General features: G+C 32.5%; 1 pseudogene; it reads left to right on the forward strand.

Annotated features, from left to right (window-relative positions):
• The first annotated feature begins 3575 nt into the window (after positions 1 to 3575).
• Positions 3576 to 8343, forward strand: LOC140962354 (uncharacterized; annotated as a pseudogene).
• The last annotated feature ends 5833 nt before the right edge of the window (positions 8344 to 14176 follow it).

Genomic DNA, 14176 nt, shown 5'->3' on the forward strand with positions numbered 1-14176 from the left:
CAAAATCGTTTCAAATATTTTTGCTCAAACATTTGCATAACATACACATGTTTTCATGCAATATACATCAAAATAATTACTATGACAAGATCGATATAAAAAGGAAAGAATATACATGCCTTTGATCTTTAAAACTCACGATACAGCGAATAACGAAACTACGCGGTGCGGGAAGCGATCCGGGAGACTTGAGGAACGATTTTGCTGCTAAAATCAACATGTGGTTGATGAAAGAATTTGAAGGAGAGGGTGGTTGTTGCACAAAGAACTAAGAACTCTACAAATTCTCTCCAAAAAGAGATGAAAGGGTGCAAGAGATGTGTGTGTGCATAGGCCAAGTGTGTTTGTGTATATAGTGCATGTTTGTGTGAGTGTAACGTGTGTGTGTGTGTGTGTGTGGGTTAGTGGTTAGTGGGTTAGTGGGGAGGGCATTAAAGGGTTTAATTAGGATATTAAAATGCTAATAATCAATTAGTATACTAAATAAAATACTAATTCCCCACTAAAATAATAGCATCCCTAAATTTTAATTAAAATACACACGTGTTAAACCTTATAAGTTTAAAATCTTAAAATCACTTAATAAATTAAATTAGGCTTTAAAAATACTAAAAACTTAATAAATCATTTTAAAATTCCACTTTCTTTACTTGAAACAAAATACCACATTTTAAAATCGCCTAAATCGTCGTCGGTCTCTTTTCCTCGATCCCGCATAGAATATTTGATAAACATAAAAATTATTCATTAAATAAATGTTTTATAATATAAATTTATAGTTTTTGTTTTATTAAATGTTTAAATATTATATGTTTTATAATAAATTGAATAAAAAATAAGTTTTTGTGTAATTATAAGTTTTTACTAGTTTTACAGGTTCAATAAAACAAGAATAAACTTGGCGTTGCAAATGGGATTAAGATGATTCTTGGACCTGTATAAAGTTGATGATAATATATACAATATTGGTGACAAGCATGAGATAAAAATCTTCTCACAATTGGGATCAAATTGAGCAACAAATAAAGTTATCGAAGGAGTGGTAGTTTTACCATGCTCTAGTATTTTGACCATATCTCTCAAACTACTTGGTCAAATGGTTAAAATAAAATATCACAATTCAAATAACTCAATTATCCACATGTTTTATTTTATGTGGAGAAGAAAATTCGGATGCGAAGATTTTCAAAAGTGATGTGTAATATGATATAATTTCTTAGAACACCAATGAAGACTTTTGTGTAAAAAATAATATTTTATTTGTGGTTGTCTCCCCAAATTTGGCTATAAATAGGGGTGCATTGTAATGAATTGAGATTTCCCTCATTCTATGAACAAATCTTTGATTCATAATACTTCTCTCTTTATTTTTCCTTTATTTCATCATTTAAAAATAATTAGCATGTTAATTTCATATTCAAAGTTTTATACTTTGAATAATGAGTAGCTAACTTCCCAAGGTTGAGATGAAAAGGTAAAGCTCTTGGTATGATAATAAGGTTATTAAAAGGTAATAATCTATGTTTTATATTATTTAATCATTATTTATTGTTTATAATATATTTATTTTTTTAAGCATTTTTATACCATATTTATAAGTGGGAGTTTTGATTTATTGTTGCTATATGTTACACTAAATTCTTGGTACCATTTAAATGTTTGTTTGGTTTTACCAATCATTTAAAGTGGATGCCTTGATTTATTATATATCAATATATCATATTATTAATTTCTTGGTACCATTTAAATGTTAGTTTGGTTTTACCAACCATTTAAAGTGGGAACCTTGATTTAGTGTTTACAAATATATATAGCACAATAAATACTTGACAACATTTATAAGTTTTGATATATATTTTATATTTATAAGAAAATAGTATATAACATAATATAAATATGATTATTTAATATATTGGAACCATTTTATTAAGTGGATTTCAATAATGTTCATTAATGTTAATTTTATTAAAATATCAAGAGTGGATCATCTAATCTCAACTACTTAAATTAAAATTTGAACAATTAAAAATTATCAATTAAAGATTCAAACAATTAAAAGAAAAACAAAAACAAAAACAAAAAAGTATTGTAGTGGATTTGTAATTACCGTAACTTCCCCGTGGATACGATATCGGACTCACCGAATTATACTACTTGAGGACAACCTGCTATTGGGAGTGCAACAATCAAAGTCACATCATGTTTTTGGCGCCGTTGCCGGGGAAGTATAATTTAATTTCAAGTCTATTTAATTTTCTTTCTTTGAATTTTTTATTGTTTTTGTGTGTTTTTCTTCTTTTTCTTTTGCATTTGCATGAGCATTATTTGGTCACGTACACTTAGTGGTCGACTCATTCGAAATAACCTTTATTTTTACAAAACATGGCGGAAGAACCCATCCAGGAAAATGAAGATGAAATTTAATCTCAACATGATCATGATAGACGAAGAACACTTAGAGATCACATGAATCCTACACGTACTAGTGCACCTTCATGTCTAGTTTCTTCCCTGATGCATCTCATTTCAATTTTAAGCCTGGTATTATCCAACTTTTACCCAACTTTCATGGCTTAGATTCTGAAAATCCATACATGCATTTACGAGAATTTGAAGAAGTGTGCAACACATATAATTATCTAAATTGTAGCATGAACACCATTCGACTTAAGCTTTTTCCTTTTTCTTTGAAACATAAAGCTAAAACTTGGCTACAAAATCTTAGATCGGGATCCATTCGAACTTGGGATTAATTGCAACAACAATTTTTGAATAAATTTTTTCCATCTCATAGAACAAATTCTTTCAAAAGGCAAATCATCACTTTCACTCAAAAACAAGGAGAAACTTTTTATCAGTGTTGGGATAGATATAAAGAATTGCTTAATCTTTGTCCACATCATGGTTTTGAAATTTGGAGAGTTGTTTCTCAATTTTATGAAGGCTTAACACCTAAAGATAGGCAAATGGTTGAATTTATGTGTAATGGAACATTTGAAGATAAAGATCCAAACGAGGCAATTGAGTATCTCGATTCATTAGCTGAAAATGCTCAAAATTGGGACACTATAGGTACAATCGAACCATCAAACAAGATTCAATCTCCCACATCTGGTGGAGGTATGTATACCCTCAAAGATGAACATGATCTGCAAGCTAGATTTACCTCTTTGGCAAGAAAAGTTGAAGCACTTGAATTGAAAAAGAATGGTCAATTAAAATCTGTTCAAGAAATTGCATGTCACATCTGTGATACAAGTGATCATTCTACAAAAGATTGTCCCACTTTGCCCTCTTTTAAAGAATGTCTCCATGAACAAGCCAATGTTTTGAACAATTTCAAAAGGCCAAATTTTGAACCATTTTCTCAAAATTACAATCCAGGTTGGCGAAATCATCCAAATTTTAGTTGGAGGAATGATAATGCTGCACAATTTTCACAACCACATTTCCAAAATCAACAAAATTTTCAAAATTATGCACCTTATGTTCCTCCACCTAAAAGGAACTTGGAAGATATATTGAATTCTTTCATTGCAAAGCAAGAGTCTATCAATACTCAAACTGCTCAAACCATGACAGATTTGAAAGATACTCTTGCTAAATTTGCATCTGCACTTAATGTTCATGAAAAAGGTAAGTTTCCTTCACAACCACAGCCTAATCCCAAGGATCATCATTCACAAACCGGAACTTCTGGAACTCAACCGATGGATCAGGTAAAATCTGTTATTACCCTTCGCAGTGGTAAGGTAGTGGAAAAATCCATTCTTGAACCTTGTGAAAATGATGATAAATCAACTCCAAAGGGTAAGGAAGTGGAACCCATAACTTGCGAAGAAGAGGATCAACAGATAGTGCCACCACCATTCCCTCATGCATTGAAAAATACAAAAAAATCAAATTTGAATTCTGATATATATGATATTTTTAAACAAGTAAAAGTTAATATTCCTTTATTAGATGCAATAAAGCAGGTACCATCATATGCCAAATTTTTGAAAGACTTGTGCACCGTGGAAAGAAAATTGAATGCGAAAAAGAAAGCATTTTTAGCCGAACAAGTAAGTGCAATTATTCAAAATAATAATAATTTGAAATACAAAGACCCTGGTTGTCCTACTATTTCATGTATTATTGGAGAACGAAAGATTAAAAAAGCCTTGCTTGATCTTGGAGCTAGTGTGAATTTACTTCCATATTCAGTTTATCAAGAACTCAATCTAGGTGAGTTAAAACCTACTTCGGTAACACTTTTACTTGCCGATAGATCTGTTAAAGTGCCAAGAGGTATGGTAGAAGACGTGTTGGTCCAAGTTGATAACTTCGTATATCCTGTCGATTTCATAGTTTTAGATACACAACCTATCGAAGCTTGTAATGCAATTCCTGTAATTTTGGGTCGTCCATTTTTAGCAACTTCTAATGCTCTTATAAATTGCAGGAATGGAATAATGAAGTTGTCATTTACCTTGGAGCTTAATGTTTTTAATCTTTGTAAGCAACCACATGACAAAGGAGATAAAAGTGAGATGAAAAACTTATTGAAACTCTTGTGGAAGAAAACATTCAAGAAGGGAGTACTCGTGACCAATTAGATATTTGTTCAATTGATACTGTTAAAAAAAATATTGAAATTGATCTTGATGATTTTATCAGGTATGACTCGTTACCAGGATCAGAGAAAGAATTTGAGGCAAATATGAGAACAAAGATGAACCACCCATATTGGAGTTAAAACCTTTGCCAGAAGAATTGAAGTATGCATTTCTTGGAAAAGATGAAACATATCCGGTAGTAATTTCTTCCAAACTAGCAAGTGATCAAGAATGTAAATTAGTTGATATGCTTAAAAGACATAAAAATGCAATTGGTTGGACATTAAAAGATCTCAAGGGCATTAATCCACTAATTTGCACTCACAAAATTCATTTAGAAGAAAATGCTAAAACACCTCAACAACCACAAAGGAGATTAAATCCGCACATGAAAGATGTTGTGCAAACTGAAGTTCTCAAACTAATTGATGTTGGAATTATCTATCTTATTTATGATAGTAAGTGAGTAAGTCCAACACAAGTAGTTCCAAAAAAATCTGGCATCACAGTGATAAAAAATGAAAAAAGGTGAATTGTTAACAAGTAGAGTCCCATCTAGTTGGCGTATGTGTATTGATTACAGAAAATTAAATGATGCCACTAGAAAAGATCATTTTCCATTACCAATTTTGGACCAAATTTTAGAAAGAGTGGCAGGTCATCCCTACTACTGTTTTCTTGATAGATATTCAGGTTATTATCAAATTCCCATTGCACTTGAAGATCAAGAAAAAACTACATTCACATGTCCTTTTGGATCATTTGCATTCAGAAAGATGCCATTTGGTTTATGCAATGCCCCAGCAACATTTCAAAGATGTATGCTAAGCATTTTTAGCGACATGGTTGAAAATTGTTTGGAGATTTTCATTGATGATTTAACTATTTTTGGGAGTACATTTTATAATTGTCTTGAAAATTTAGAAAATGTTTTAAAAAGATGTGAGGAAAAGGTCTTATTTTAAATTGGGAAAAATGTCATTACATGATTAATTCTGGGATTGTTTTGGGACATATTATGTCATCTCATGGAATTGAAGTTGATAAAGCAAAAGTTGATGTCATTGCCAATTTACCCCCTCCAAAAACCATTAAAGAAATTCGTTCATTTTTGGGACATGCTGGATTTTATAGGAGGTTTATAAAGGACTTTAGTTTAATCTCTAAACCCATTTGTAACCTCTTAACAAAAGACACTGTATTTGAGTGGACTCAAGAATGCCAAAATGCTTTTGATAAAATCATTCGACATTTAACATCAGCTCCTATCATGCAACCTCCTGATTGGTCTTTACCATTTGAAATCATGTGCGATGCGAGTGATTATGCAGTCGGTGCAGTATTGGGTCAAAGAAGAAACGGTAAGCCTTATGTGATATATTATGCAAGTAGAACTTTAAACAATGCTCAAATGAATTACTCCACAACTGAAAAAGAACTACTTGCTGTAATATTTGCATTAGATAAATTTCGTTCTTATTTGATTGGATCAACAACTATCGTGTTTACTGATCATTCTGCTATTAGATATTTGTTGACCAAACAGGATGCAAAGCCACGACTGATACGATGGATTTTGTTGCTCCAAGAATTTGACATTGTGATCAAAGATAAAAAAGGAACCGAGAATGTCGTAGCCGATCATTTATCGAGACTAGTAACAGGATCATCTTGTGAAATGACACCAATTAACGATAATTTTCCTGATGAACATCTATTTTCAGTTACTACTACACCTTGGTTTGCTAACATAGTAAATTTTCTTGTGACAGGAAAAATGCCACCGCAATGGAGTTCTCAAGATAAAAGAAAATTTTTGAATGAGGTAAAAAACTTTTATTGGGATGATTCGTATCTGATCAAGTATTGTCCGGATCAAATTTTTCGGCGTTGCATACCCGACAATGAGGTACGTAGTGTCATTAAATTTTGTTATTCAGAAGCATGCGGAGGACATTTTTCTTCTAAGAATACTGCTGCAAAAATCTTGCAGTGTGGATTTTATTGGCCCACTTTGTTTAAAGATATCCACGAAATCTGCAAGATCTGTGAAAATTGTCAAAAATTGGGTGCGATTTCAAAAAAAAAACATGATGCCTTTGAATCCTATCATTGAAATTGAAATCTTTGACTTTTTGGGAATTGATTTTATGGGACCTTTTCCACCATCGTTTGGATACTTATATATTTTCGTTGCAGTTGATTATGTTTTCAAATGGATAGAGGCAATTCCATGTCGAATAAATGTTCATAAAATCTTCATCAAATTTTTAAAAGAAAATATTTTTAGTAGATTTGGAATTCCTCGAGCCATGATAAGTGATGAGGGAACTCACTTTGTTAATAAACCATTTGCTTCGTTGATGAAAAAATATGGTATTACTCACAAAGTAACTACTCCTTATCATCCTCAAACAAATGGACAAGTTGAATTAGCTAATAGGGAGATAAAGCAAATTTTGGAAAAAACTGTTAACCCAAATAGAAAAGATTGGTCTCTGCGAGTTAATAATTCACTTTGGGAATATCGAACAGCTTTTAAAACATCATTGAATATGTCTCCCTATAGGTTGGTATACAGAAAATATTATCATTTGCCTGTGGAATTGGAACATAAAGCTTATTGGGCGATCAAAACTTTAAATTCAAGCATGGATGATGCCAAAAAATTGCGTAAATTGCAATTTAATGAACTTGATGAACTCAGAAATAACGCGTATGAGAATTCAAGGATTTATAAAGCAAAAAATCAAATCATTTCATGATAAAACAATTCTTAGAAAATCTTTTAAGATTGGTAAAAAGTTTTGCTTTATAATTTGCGACTTCACATATTCCCAGGAAAATTACGATCAAGATGGACAGGTCCATATGTTGTAAAACATGTGTATCCTTATGTAGCTGTGGACATTGAAAATCCTTAAAATGGTGATGTTTTTAAAGTAAATGGACAAAGGCTTAAACCATATTTAGAAAATGAAAAGAAGAGTTTATTTCCCTTTCCGATCCTTGATTTTTTGTATTGCAATTAATTTTGTTTGTTTTTATTTTAGGTTTCCTTAATCTTTTTATTTTTCCGGTTAAATGGCGGATAACGGTACTTCGTGGCTCTCATTGTCGGTTTATTCAGTTTCCCACAATTGCTGATACAAAAAAAAAAATCATTTTTTTTCTTTTCAAAATGGATGAAATTCTCTCAAAAATTTGTAAATATTTTCCCTCTGTTTCTGAAAATGTTCTAAGAAAAATTTATGCAGGTAAGTGTGAAAGATTGAGATTGTTAATGCGAAAAGGAATTCCAGAAGATATTCGTCTTGTAATAGAAGCTAAGGTCCGATTAGGAGGAGAAGTTCAACAGTCATTACTCATTCGGTATATGCCTGGATTAGGAAAAATTACTTATGCGGAAAATCGAAGGGCCAAAAGTTTAGGAGTTTACCATAAATGTGTAAGATGGACTTGTGACAAACGATGCAGATCTTTGAGATATGTTTCCACTAACAGAGAAGATAAAATTGATTTCATTAAGAATGGGCTGAGTAAGGAGCCTTTAGATAACATCTTATTGACTATTGAGACGCATTCTAGTGGACACGTGCATATTGAACTTCTCCGTTTATGGAAACAATTCCAAGACGAGCGTCATTTTAATAGTCTTGGGAATCCGACTAAAAAAGACCATGTTTGCCAATTTATAAGAAAATTGGATGGGAAGCATATCCTCGACTCATAGAAGGCGTTGAAGCCGTTTCTGGACGTAAAACCAGAGGCAAATTGTGAGCCACAATCACACTACTGTTTATATGCATGTGTGTTATATTTTTTTTACTGTTTATTCTGTTTACAACTGTGACCCATACTTTTGTCATGATAACATATAACCCCTATAAAATCTCTCATCTTTCTCTCTATTTTCGCAGACCAAAAAGAAAGTAAAAACATGGCTGGATCCTCTGCACAAACATTGAAAAATATTTGTGTATTTTGTGGGTCGAGTCCTAGAAAAAATGAAGTGTTTGTAGAAGAAACAAATAATCTTGGAAAGATATTGGCTGAGAGAAAAATTCACTTGGTATATGGGGGAGGTAATATTGGGTTAATGAGATTTGTTTCAACATCTGCACATCTTGGAGGTAGTCAGGTTTTGGGTATTATTTCTACAGCTTTAGCTGAAAGAAATACTACAGGTGTTACGATTGGGGAGGAATTAAAAGTTTTTTCAATGTATGAAAGAATCACCAAAATGATTGAAAATTCTGATGCTTTTATCGCATTACCAGGAGGTTTTGGTACATTAGAAGAAATTTTTCACACTGTTTCTTGGGCACAACTTAATATCCATAATAAACCTGTGGGCTTGTTGAATATCAATAATTATTATGACAGTTTGTTGACATTTCTTGATAAAGTTGTGGAACAGAATTTCATTTCAGAAAATTCACGAATGATGCTCATCTCTGCTTCGACTGCCGACCAATTAATTGATGATTTGGAAGCTTTTGTTCATAAACCTGATCCGATGATAGCAAAGATCAATTGGTCGCAATCAAGCAGTAAGAAAAGAAAGTTGGATCATTGATTCAAAAGTCGTGGATTGGTTTGCGTTTGTTTCAGTTTGTTATCTTCAATAAAATTCAAGGTGATATCTCTTTCATTATGTACTCTTTATTAATAGTTATTTTGACATTAGGGACAATGTCATATTCTGTTTGGGGGGAGAACAAATTTATAAAAAAAAATAATAATAATAAAAAATTTCAAATTTTTTTTAAAAAAATATATTATTTTAAAATAAAACCATGTTTATTGTTTGTATCTTAGTAATTTTTGTAAAAATATCATACATTACATGTTTGAAAGGTTTAAATTAGAACATGTACTAATCTATCTAAGGATGTTTTAATTTTTATTTGAAAAAAAAGTCAATTTTTATATAAAGATCACTATAAAAATATGATTTATGAAATCTTTTTGAGTGATTAACCATTGTGATAAGATCAGTTATTAAAGTATATGGCCCAAGATATATCTTATAAGAGTGCCAAAAATTTTAAACTCAGTCATATTTTCTGAGTGAGTGGAGAGGATTGAGAAAACAACTTTCGAGCCTTTATTGATCATAAGAGAGGCTATCTATTGTTTAGATCTTGAATTCTTATTTTGAAAAAAAAAAAGAGAAATGTTGACGATCTTTGTTATTTCAAAGTTATGCTACGACCCATTTATCTCTCTTTTAAAAAAAAGAGAGAAAGAAAGAAAGAAGAAAAAAAAATAGGAAAAGAGAAATATATTGTAAAAATTAAATAAATATGTGGTCAATGAGTATAAACTTTGTCTGATTCTATGATGTTACGAAATAAAAGAAAAAATCTCAAAAGAAGACCAGGAAAAAAATATATATAAAATAAGAATAACTAGATTTTGAATCAATGGATTTCCTATCTTTTGATTAATCTGGCTCGTTTGTCTTTTTGCATTCTGTAAACCATTTTTCTGAGCATTTATCTATATTCCAACTTCATGAGAGAAATCGTTCCCCTGAATTGAAACATTTATTAACCTGTGAGGATATAGAGTTGAGACTCTTATTAGGAATTTCTGAAGGCCATGTACATTTAATTACCTGAAAATAAACTTTGAATTGAGCAGCTCAGATTATTTTATAAATTATAATTATAATGATCTTGATATAACTTTGACAGTTTTCAAATTTAATTTAAACACTTGGATAATTTTGATTACATTTCTATTTAAATTAATCAATGTGTTTTGTATTGCTATTAACGCTTAAATTGCTAGGGACTAGCAATAAGCTGGTTGGGGGATGTGATAAACATAAAAATTATACATTAAATAAATGTTTTATAATATAAATTTATAGTTTTTGTTTTATTAAATGTTTAAATATTATATTTTTATAATAAATTGTATAAAAAATAAGTTGTTGTGTAATTATAAGTTTTTACTATTTTTACAAGTTCGATAAAACAAGAATAAACTTGGCGTTGCAAATGAGATTAAGATGATTCTTGGACCTGTAGAAAGTTGATAATAAAATTTACAATATTGGTGACAAGCATGAGATAAAAATCTTCTCACAATTGGGATCAAATTAAGCAACAAATAAAGTTATCGAAGGAGTGGTAGTTTTACCATGCTCTAGTATTTTGACTACATCTCTCAAACTACTTAATCAAATGGTTAAAATAAAATATCACAATTCAAACAACTCAATTATTCACATGTTTTATTTTATGTGGAGAAGAAAATTCGGATTAGAAGATTTTCAAAAGTGATGTGTAATATGATATAATTTCTTGGAACACCAATGAAGACTTTTGTGTAATAAAATAATATTTTATTTGTGGTTGTCTCCCCAAATTTGGCTATAAATAGGGGTGCATTGTAATGAATTGAGATATCTCTCATTCTATGAACAAATCTTTGAGTTCATAATATTTCTCTCTTTATTTTTCCTTTATTTCATCATTTAAAAATAATTAGCATGTTAATTTAATATTCAAAGTTTTATACTTTGAATAATGAGTAGCTAACTTCCCAAGGTTGAGATTAAAAGGTGAAGCTCTTGGTATGATAATAAGGTTATTAAAAGGTAATAATCTATGTTTTATATTATTTAATCATTATTTATTGTTTATGTTATATTTATTTTTTTAAGCATTTTTATACCCTACTTATAAATGGGAGTTTTGATTTATTGTTGCTATATGTTACACTAAATTCTTGGTACCATTTAAATGTTTGTTTGGTTTTACCAACCATTTAAAGTGGATGCCTTGATTTATTATATATCAATATATCATATTATTAATTTCTTGGTACCATTTAAATGTTAGTTTGGTTTTACCAACCATTTAATGTGGGAACTTTGATTTAGTGTTTACAAATATATATAGCACAATAAATACTTGACAACATTTATAAGTTTTGATATATATTTTATACTTATAAGAAAATAGTATATAACATAATATAAATATGATTATTTAATATATTGGAACTATTTTATTAAGTGGATTTCAATAATGTTCATTAATGTTAACTTTATTAAAATATCAAGAGTGGATCCTCTAATCTCAACTACTTAAATTAAAATTTGAACAATTAAAAATTATCAATTAAAGATTTAAATAATTAAAAGAAAAACAAAAACAAAAACAAAAAGACATTGCAGTGGACTTGTAATTACCGTAGGTTCCTAGTGGATACGATATCGGACTCACTAAATTATACTACTTGCGGACAACCTGCTATTGGGAGTGCAACAATCAAAGTCACAACAATATTCGTTTGAAACATGAAACTTGAGAAAACTTTTTAAAGTGCATCACATAAACTTGTAATAATTCAAAATAATGCAATTTCATAAATCATGCGTCGCTAAAAATCATTTTAAAATTAATTAAATAAGTAACAATTTAAATAAATACATGAGTTTTACGTGTACTGATTTTGAGCTCTACAATAATAAAAATAATTTTCCAGATAATTCCTCGGTCTCAGTTTCTTGTTCGGGCGGGAAATGCATATAGAAACCCTAATGTATGAACTTTTAAAATTTCATGAAATAAATTCTGTAATGCAATAATTATGCATAAAATGCATAAAAATAATTAAACACATAATTTAAATAAAATCCTAGATTACATGCATTCAGGTTGCGTGAATTAAGTTCCTCGACCTTACAACTCTCCCCCCCTTAAATAAAATTTCGTCCTCGAAATTTAGAACGTACCGAATAACTCCGAGTAGCAACTCTGCATCTCGGTCTCGGTCTCCCACGTGGCCTCCTCCTCGGAGTGATTCAGCTACTTGACCTTGACCATCTGGATTACCTTGTTCTGGAGCCTTTTCTTCTGCCTGTCCAATATCTGAGTGGGTTTCTCTTCGAATGATAGGTGCGGTGTCAGCTGAAGTGGCTCATAGTTAAGCACATGCAAAGGATTTGACATGTACTTCCGCAGCATGGAGACGTGGAACACATTATGAACTCTCGCCAGATTCGGCAGTAAAGCAACTCTGTACGCAAGTGTCTCCACTCTCTCTAAGATCTCAAATGGTCCGATGAACCTAGGGCTAAGCATGCCCTTCTTCCCGAACCTCATCACACCTTTCATCGGTGCGACCTTCACGAAAACATGATCCCCTACTGCGAACTCAAGATCTCGCCGCCTCTGATCTGCATAACTTTTCTGACGGCTCTGTGAAGTCTTCATCCTGTCATGAATCCTGGCCACTAAATCTGCTGTCTGTCTGACAATATCCGGACCCAACTCTGCTCGCTCTCCTACCTCTTCGCAATAAATTGGTGACCTACACTTCCTCCCGTACAGTACCTCGTATGGAGCCATACCTATCGATGCCTGATAACTGTTGTTGTATGTAAACTTCACAAGAGGTAACTTCGGCTCCCAGCTGCCCTGAAAGTCGATCATGCATGCTCGGAGTAGGTCCTCTAGAATCTTAATCACCCTCTCTGACTGACCATCTGTCTGAGGATGGAAAGCAATACTGAACAGTAGCTTCGTACCCAATGCTTGATGGAGACTCTTCCAGGATGCAGACGTGAACCTCGGATCCCTGTCTGACACGATGGACACCGGAATCCCGTGCAGTCTGACTATATCTCTAATGTACAGCTCTGCGTACTGAGTCATGGTGAATGTCTTCCTGATCGGTAACAAATGAACTGATTTATGAGCTGATCAACAATCACCCAGATGGCATTGAATCCTCCAGTAGTCCTCGGAAGCCCTGTCACAAAATCCATGGTGATATTCTCCCACTTCCACTCGGGAATAAGGAGTGGTCTCAGCTTCCCTGTATATCTCTGATGCTCTACCTTGACATGTTGACAAGTCAAACATTCAGAGACAAATCGTAGAATATCTCGCTTAATGCACGACCACCAATAGAGAGTCTGTAGATCTTTATACATCTTCGTACTCCCTGGATGGATGGAGTACGGGGTGCTGTGGACCTCGCTCAAGATATCTGCTCGAAGATAATCACTGTCAGGAGCCCATAGGTGGTCCCTATATCTGACTATGCCATCCACAACTGTATACAGTTTCTGGCCCTTAACCTCGTCCCACTGTTTCCACTTCTGTAACTGCTCGTTAGAAGTCTGCCCTACTCGAATTCCGTCTATCAGAGTCGGCTGTACTGAGTATCAAGATTCGGAGCCTCGCCCCTAGCATAAATTGCAAGCTCAAATCTCCGAATTTCAGCTTGTAGCGATCTCTCCACTGACAAATGGGCAATCACTGCATGCTTCCTGCTCAGAGCGTCTGCAACCACATTAGCCTTACCCGGATGGCAGCTAATGTCACAATCATAGTCTTTCAACAGCTCAAGCCACCTCCTCTGTCGCATATTCAACTCTTTCTGTGTGAAGAAGTACTTCAAGCTCTTATCATCTTTAAAAATCCTGCACCTCTCCCCATACAGATAGTGTATTCAGATCTTCAAGGCAAATTCCACTGCTGCTCGCTCGAGGTCATGAGTCGGGTAATTCTTCTCATGGACTTTCAGCTGTTTGGATGCGTAGGCTATCA

The sequence above is a fragment of the Primulina huaijiensis genome, chromosome 2, assembly GCF_012295235.1.
Source record: "Primulina huaijiensis isolate GDHJ02 chromosome 2, ASM1229523v2, whole genome shotgun sequence".
Lineage (NCBI taxonomy): Eukaryota > Viridiplantae > Streptophyta > Magnoliopsida > Lamiales > Gesneriaceae > Primulina > Primulina huaijiensis.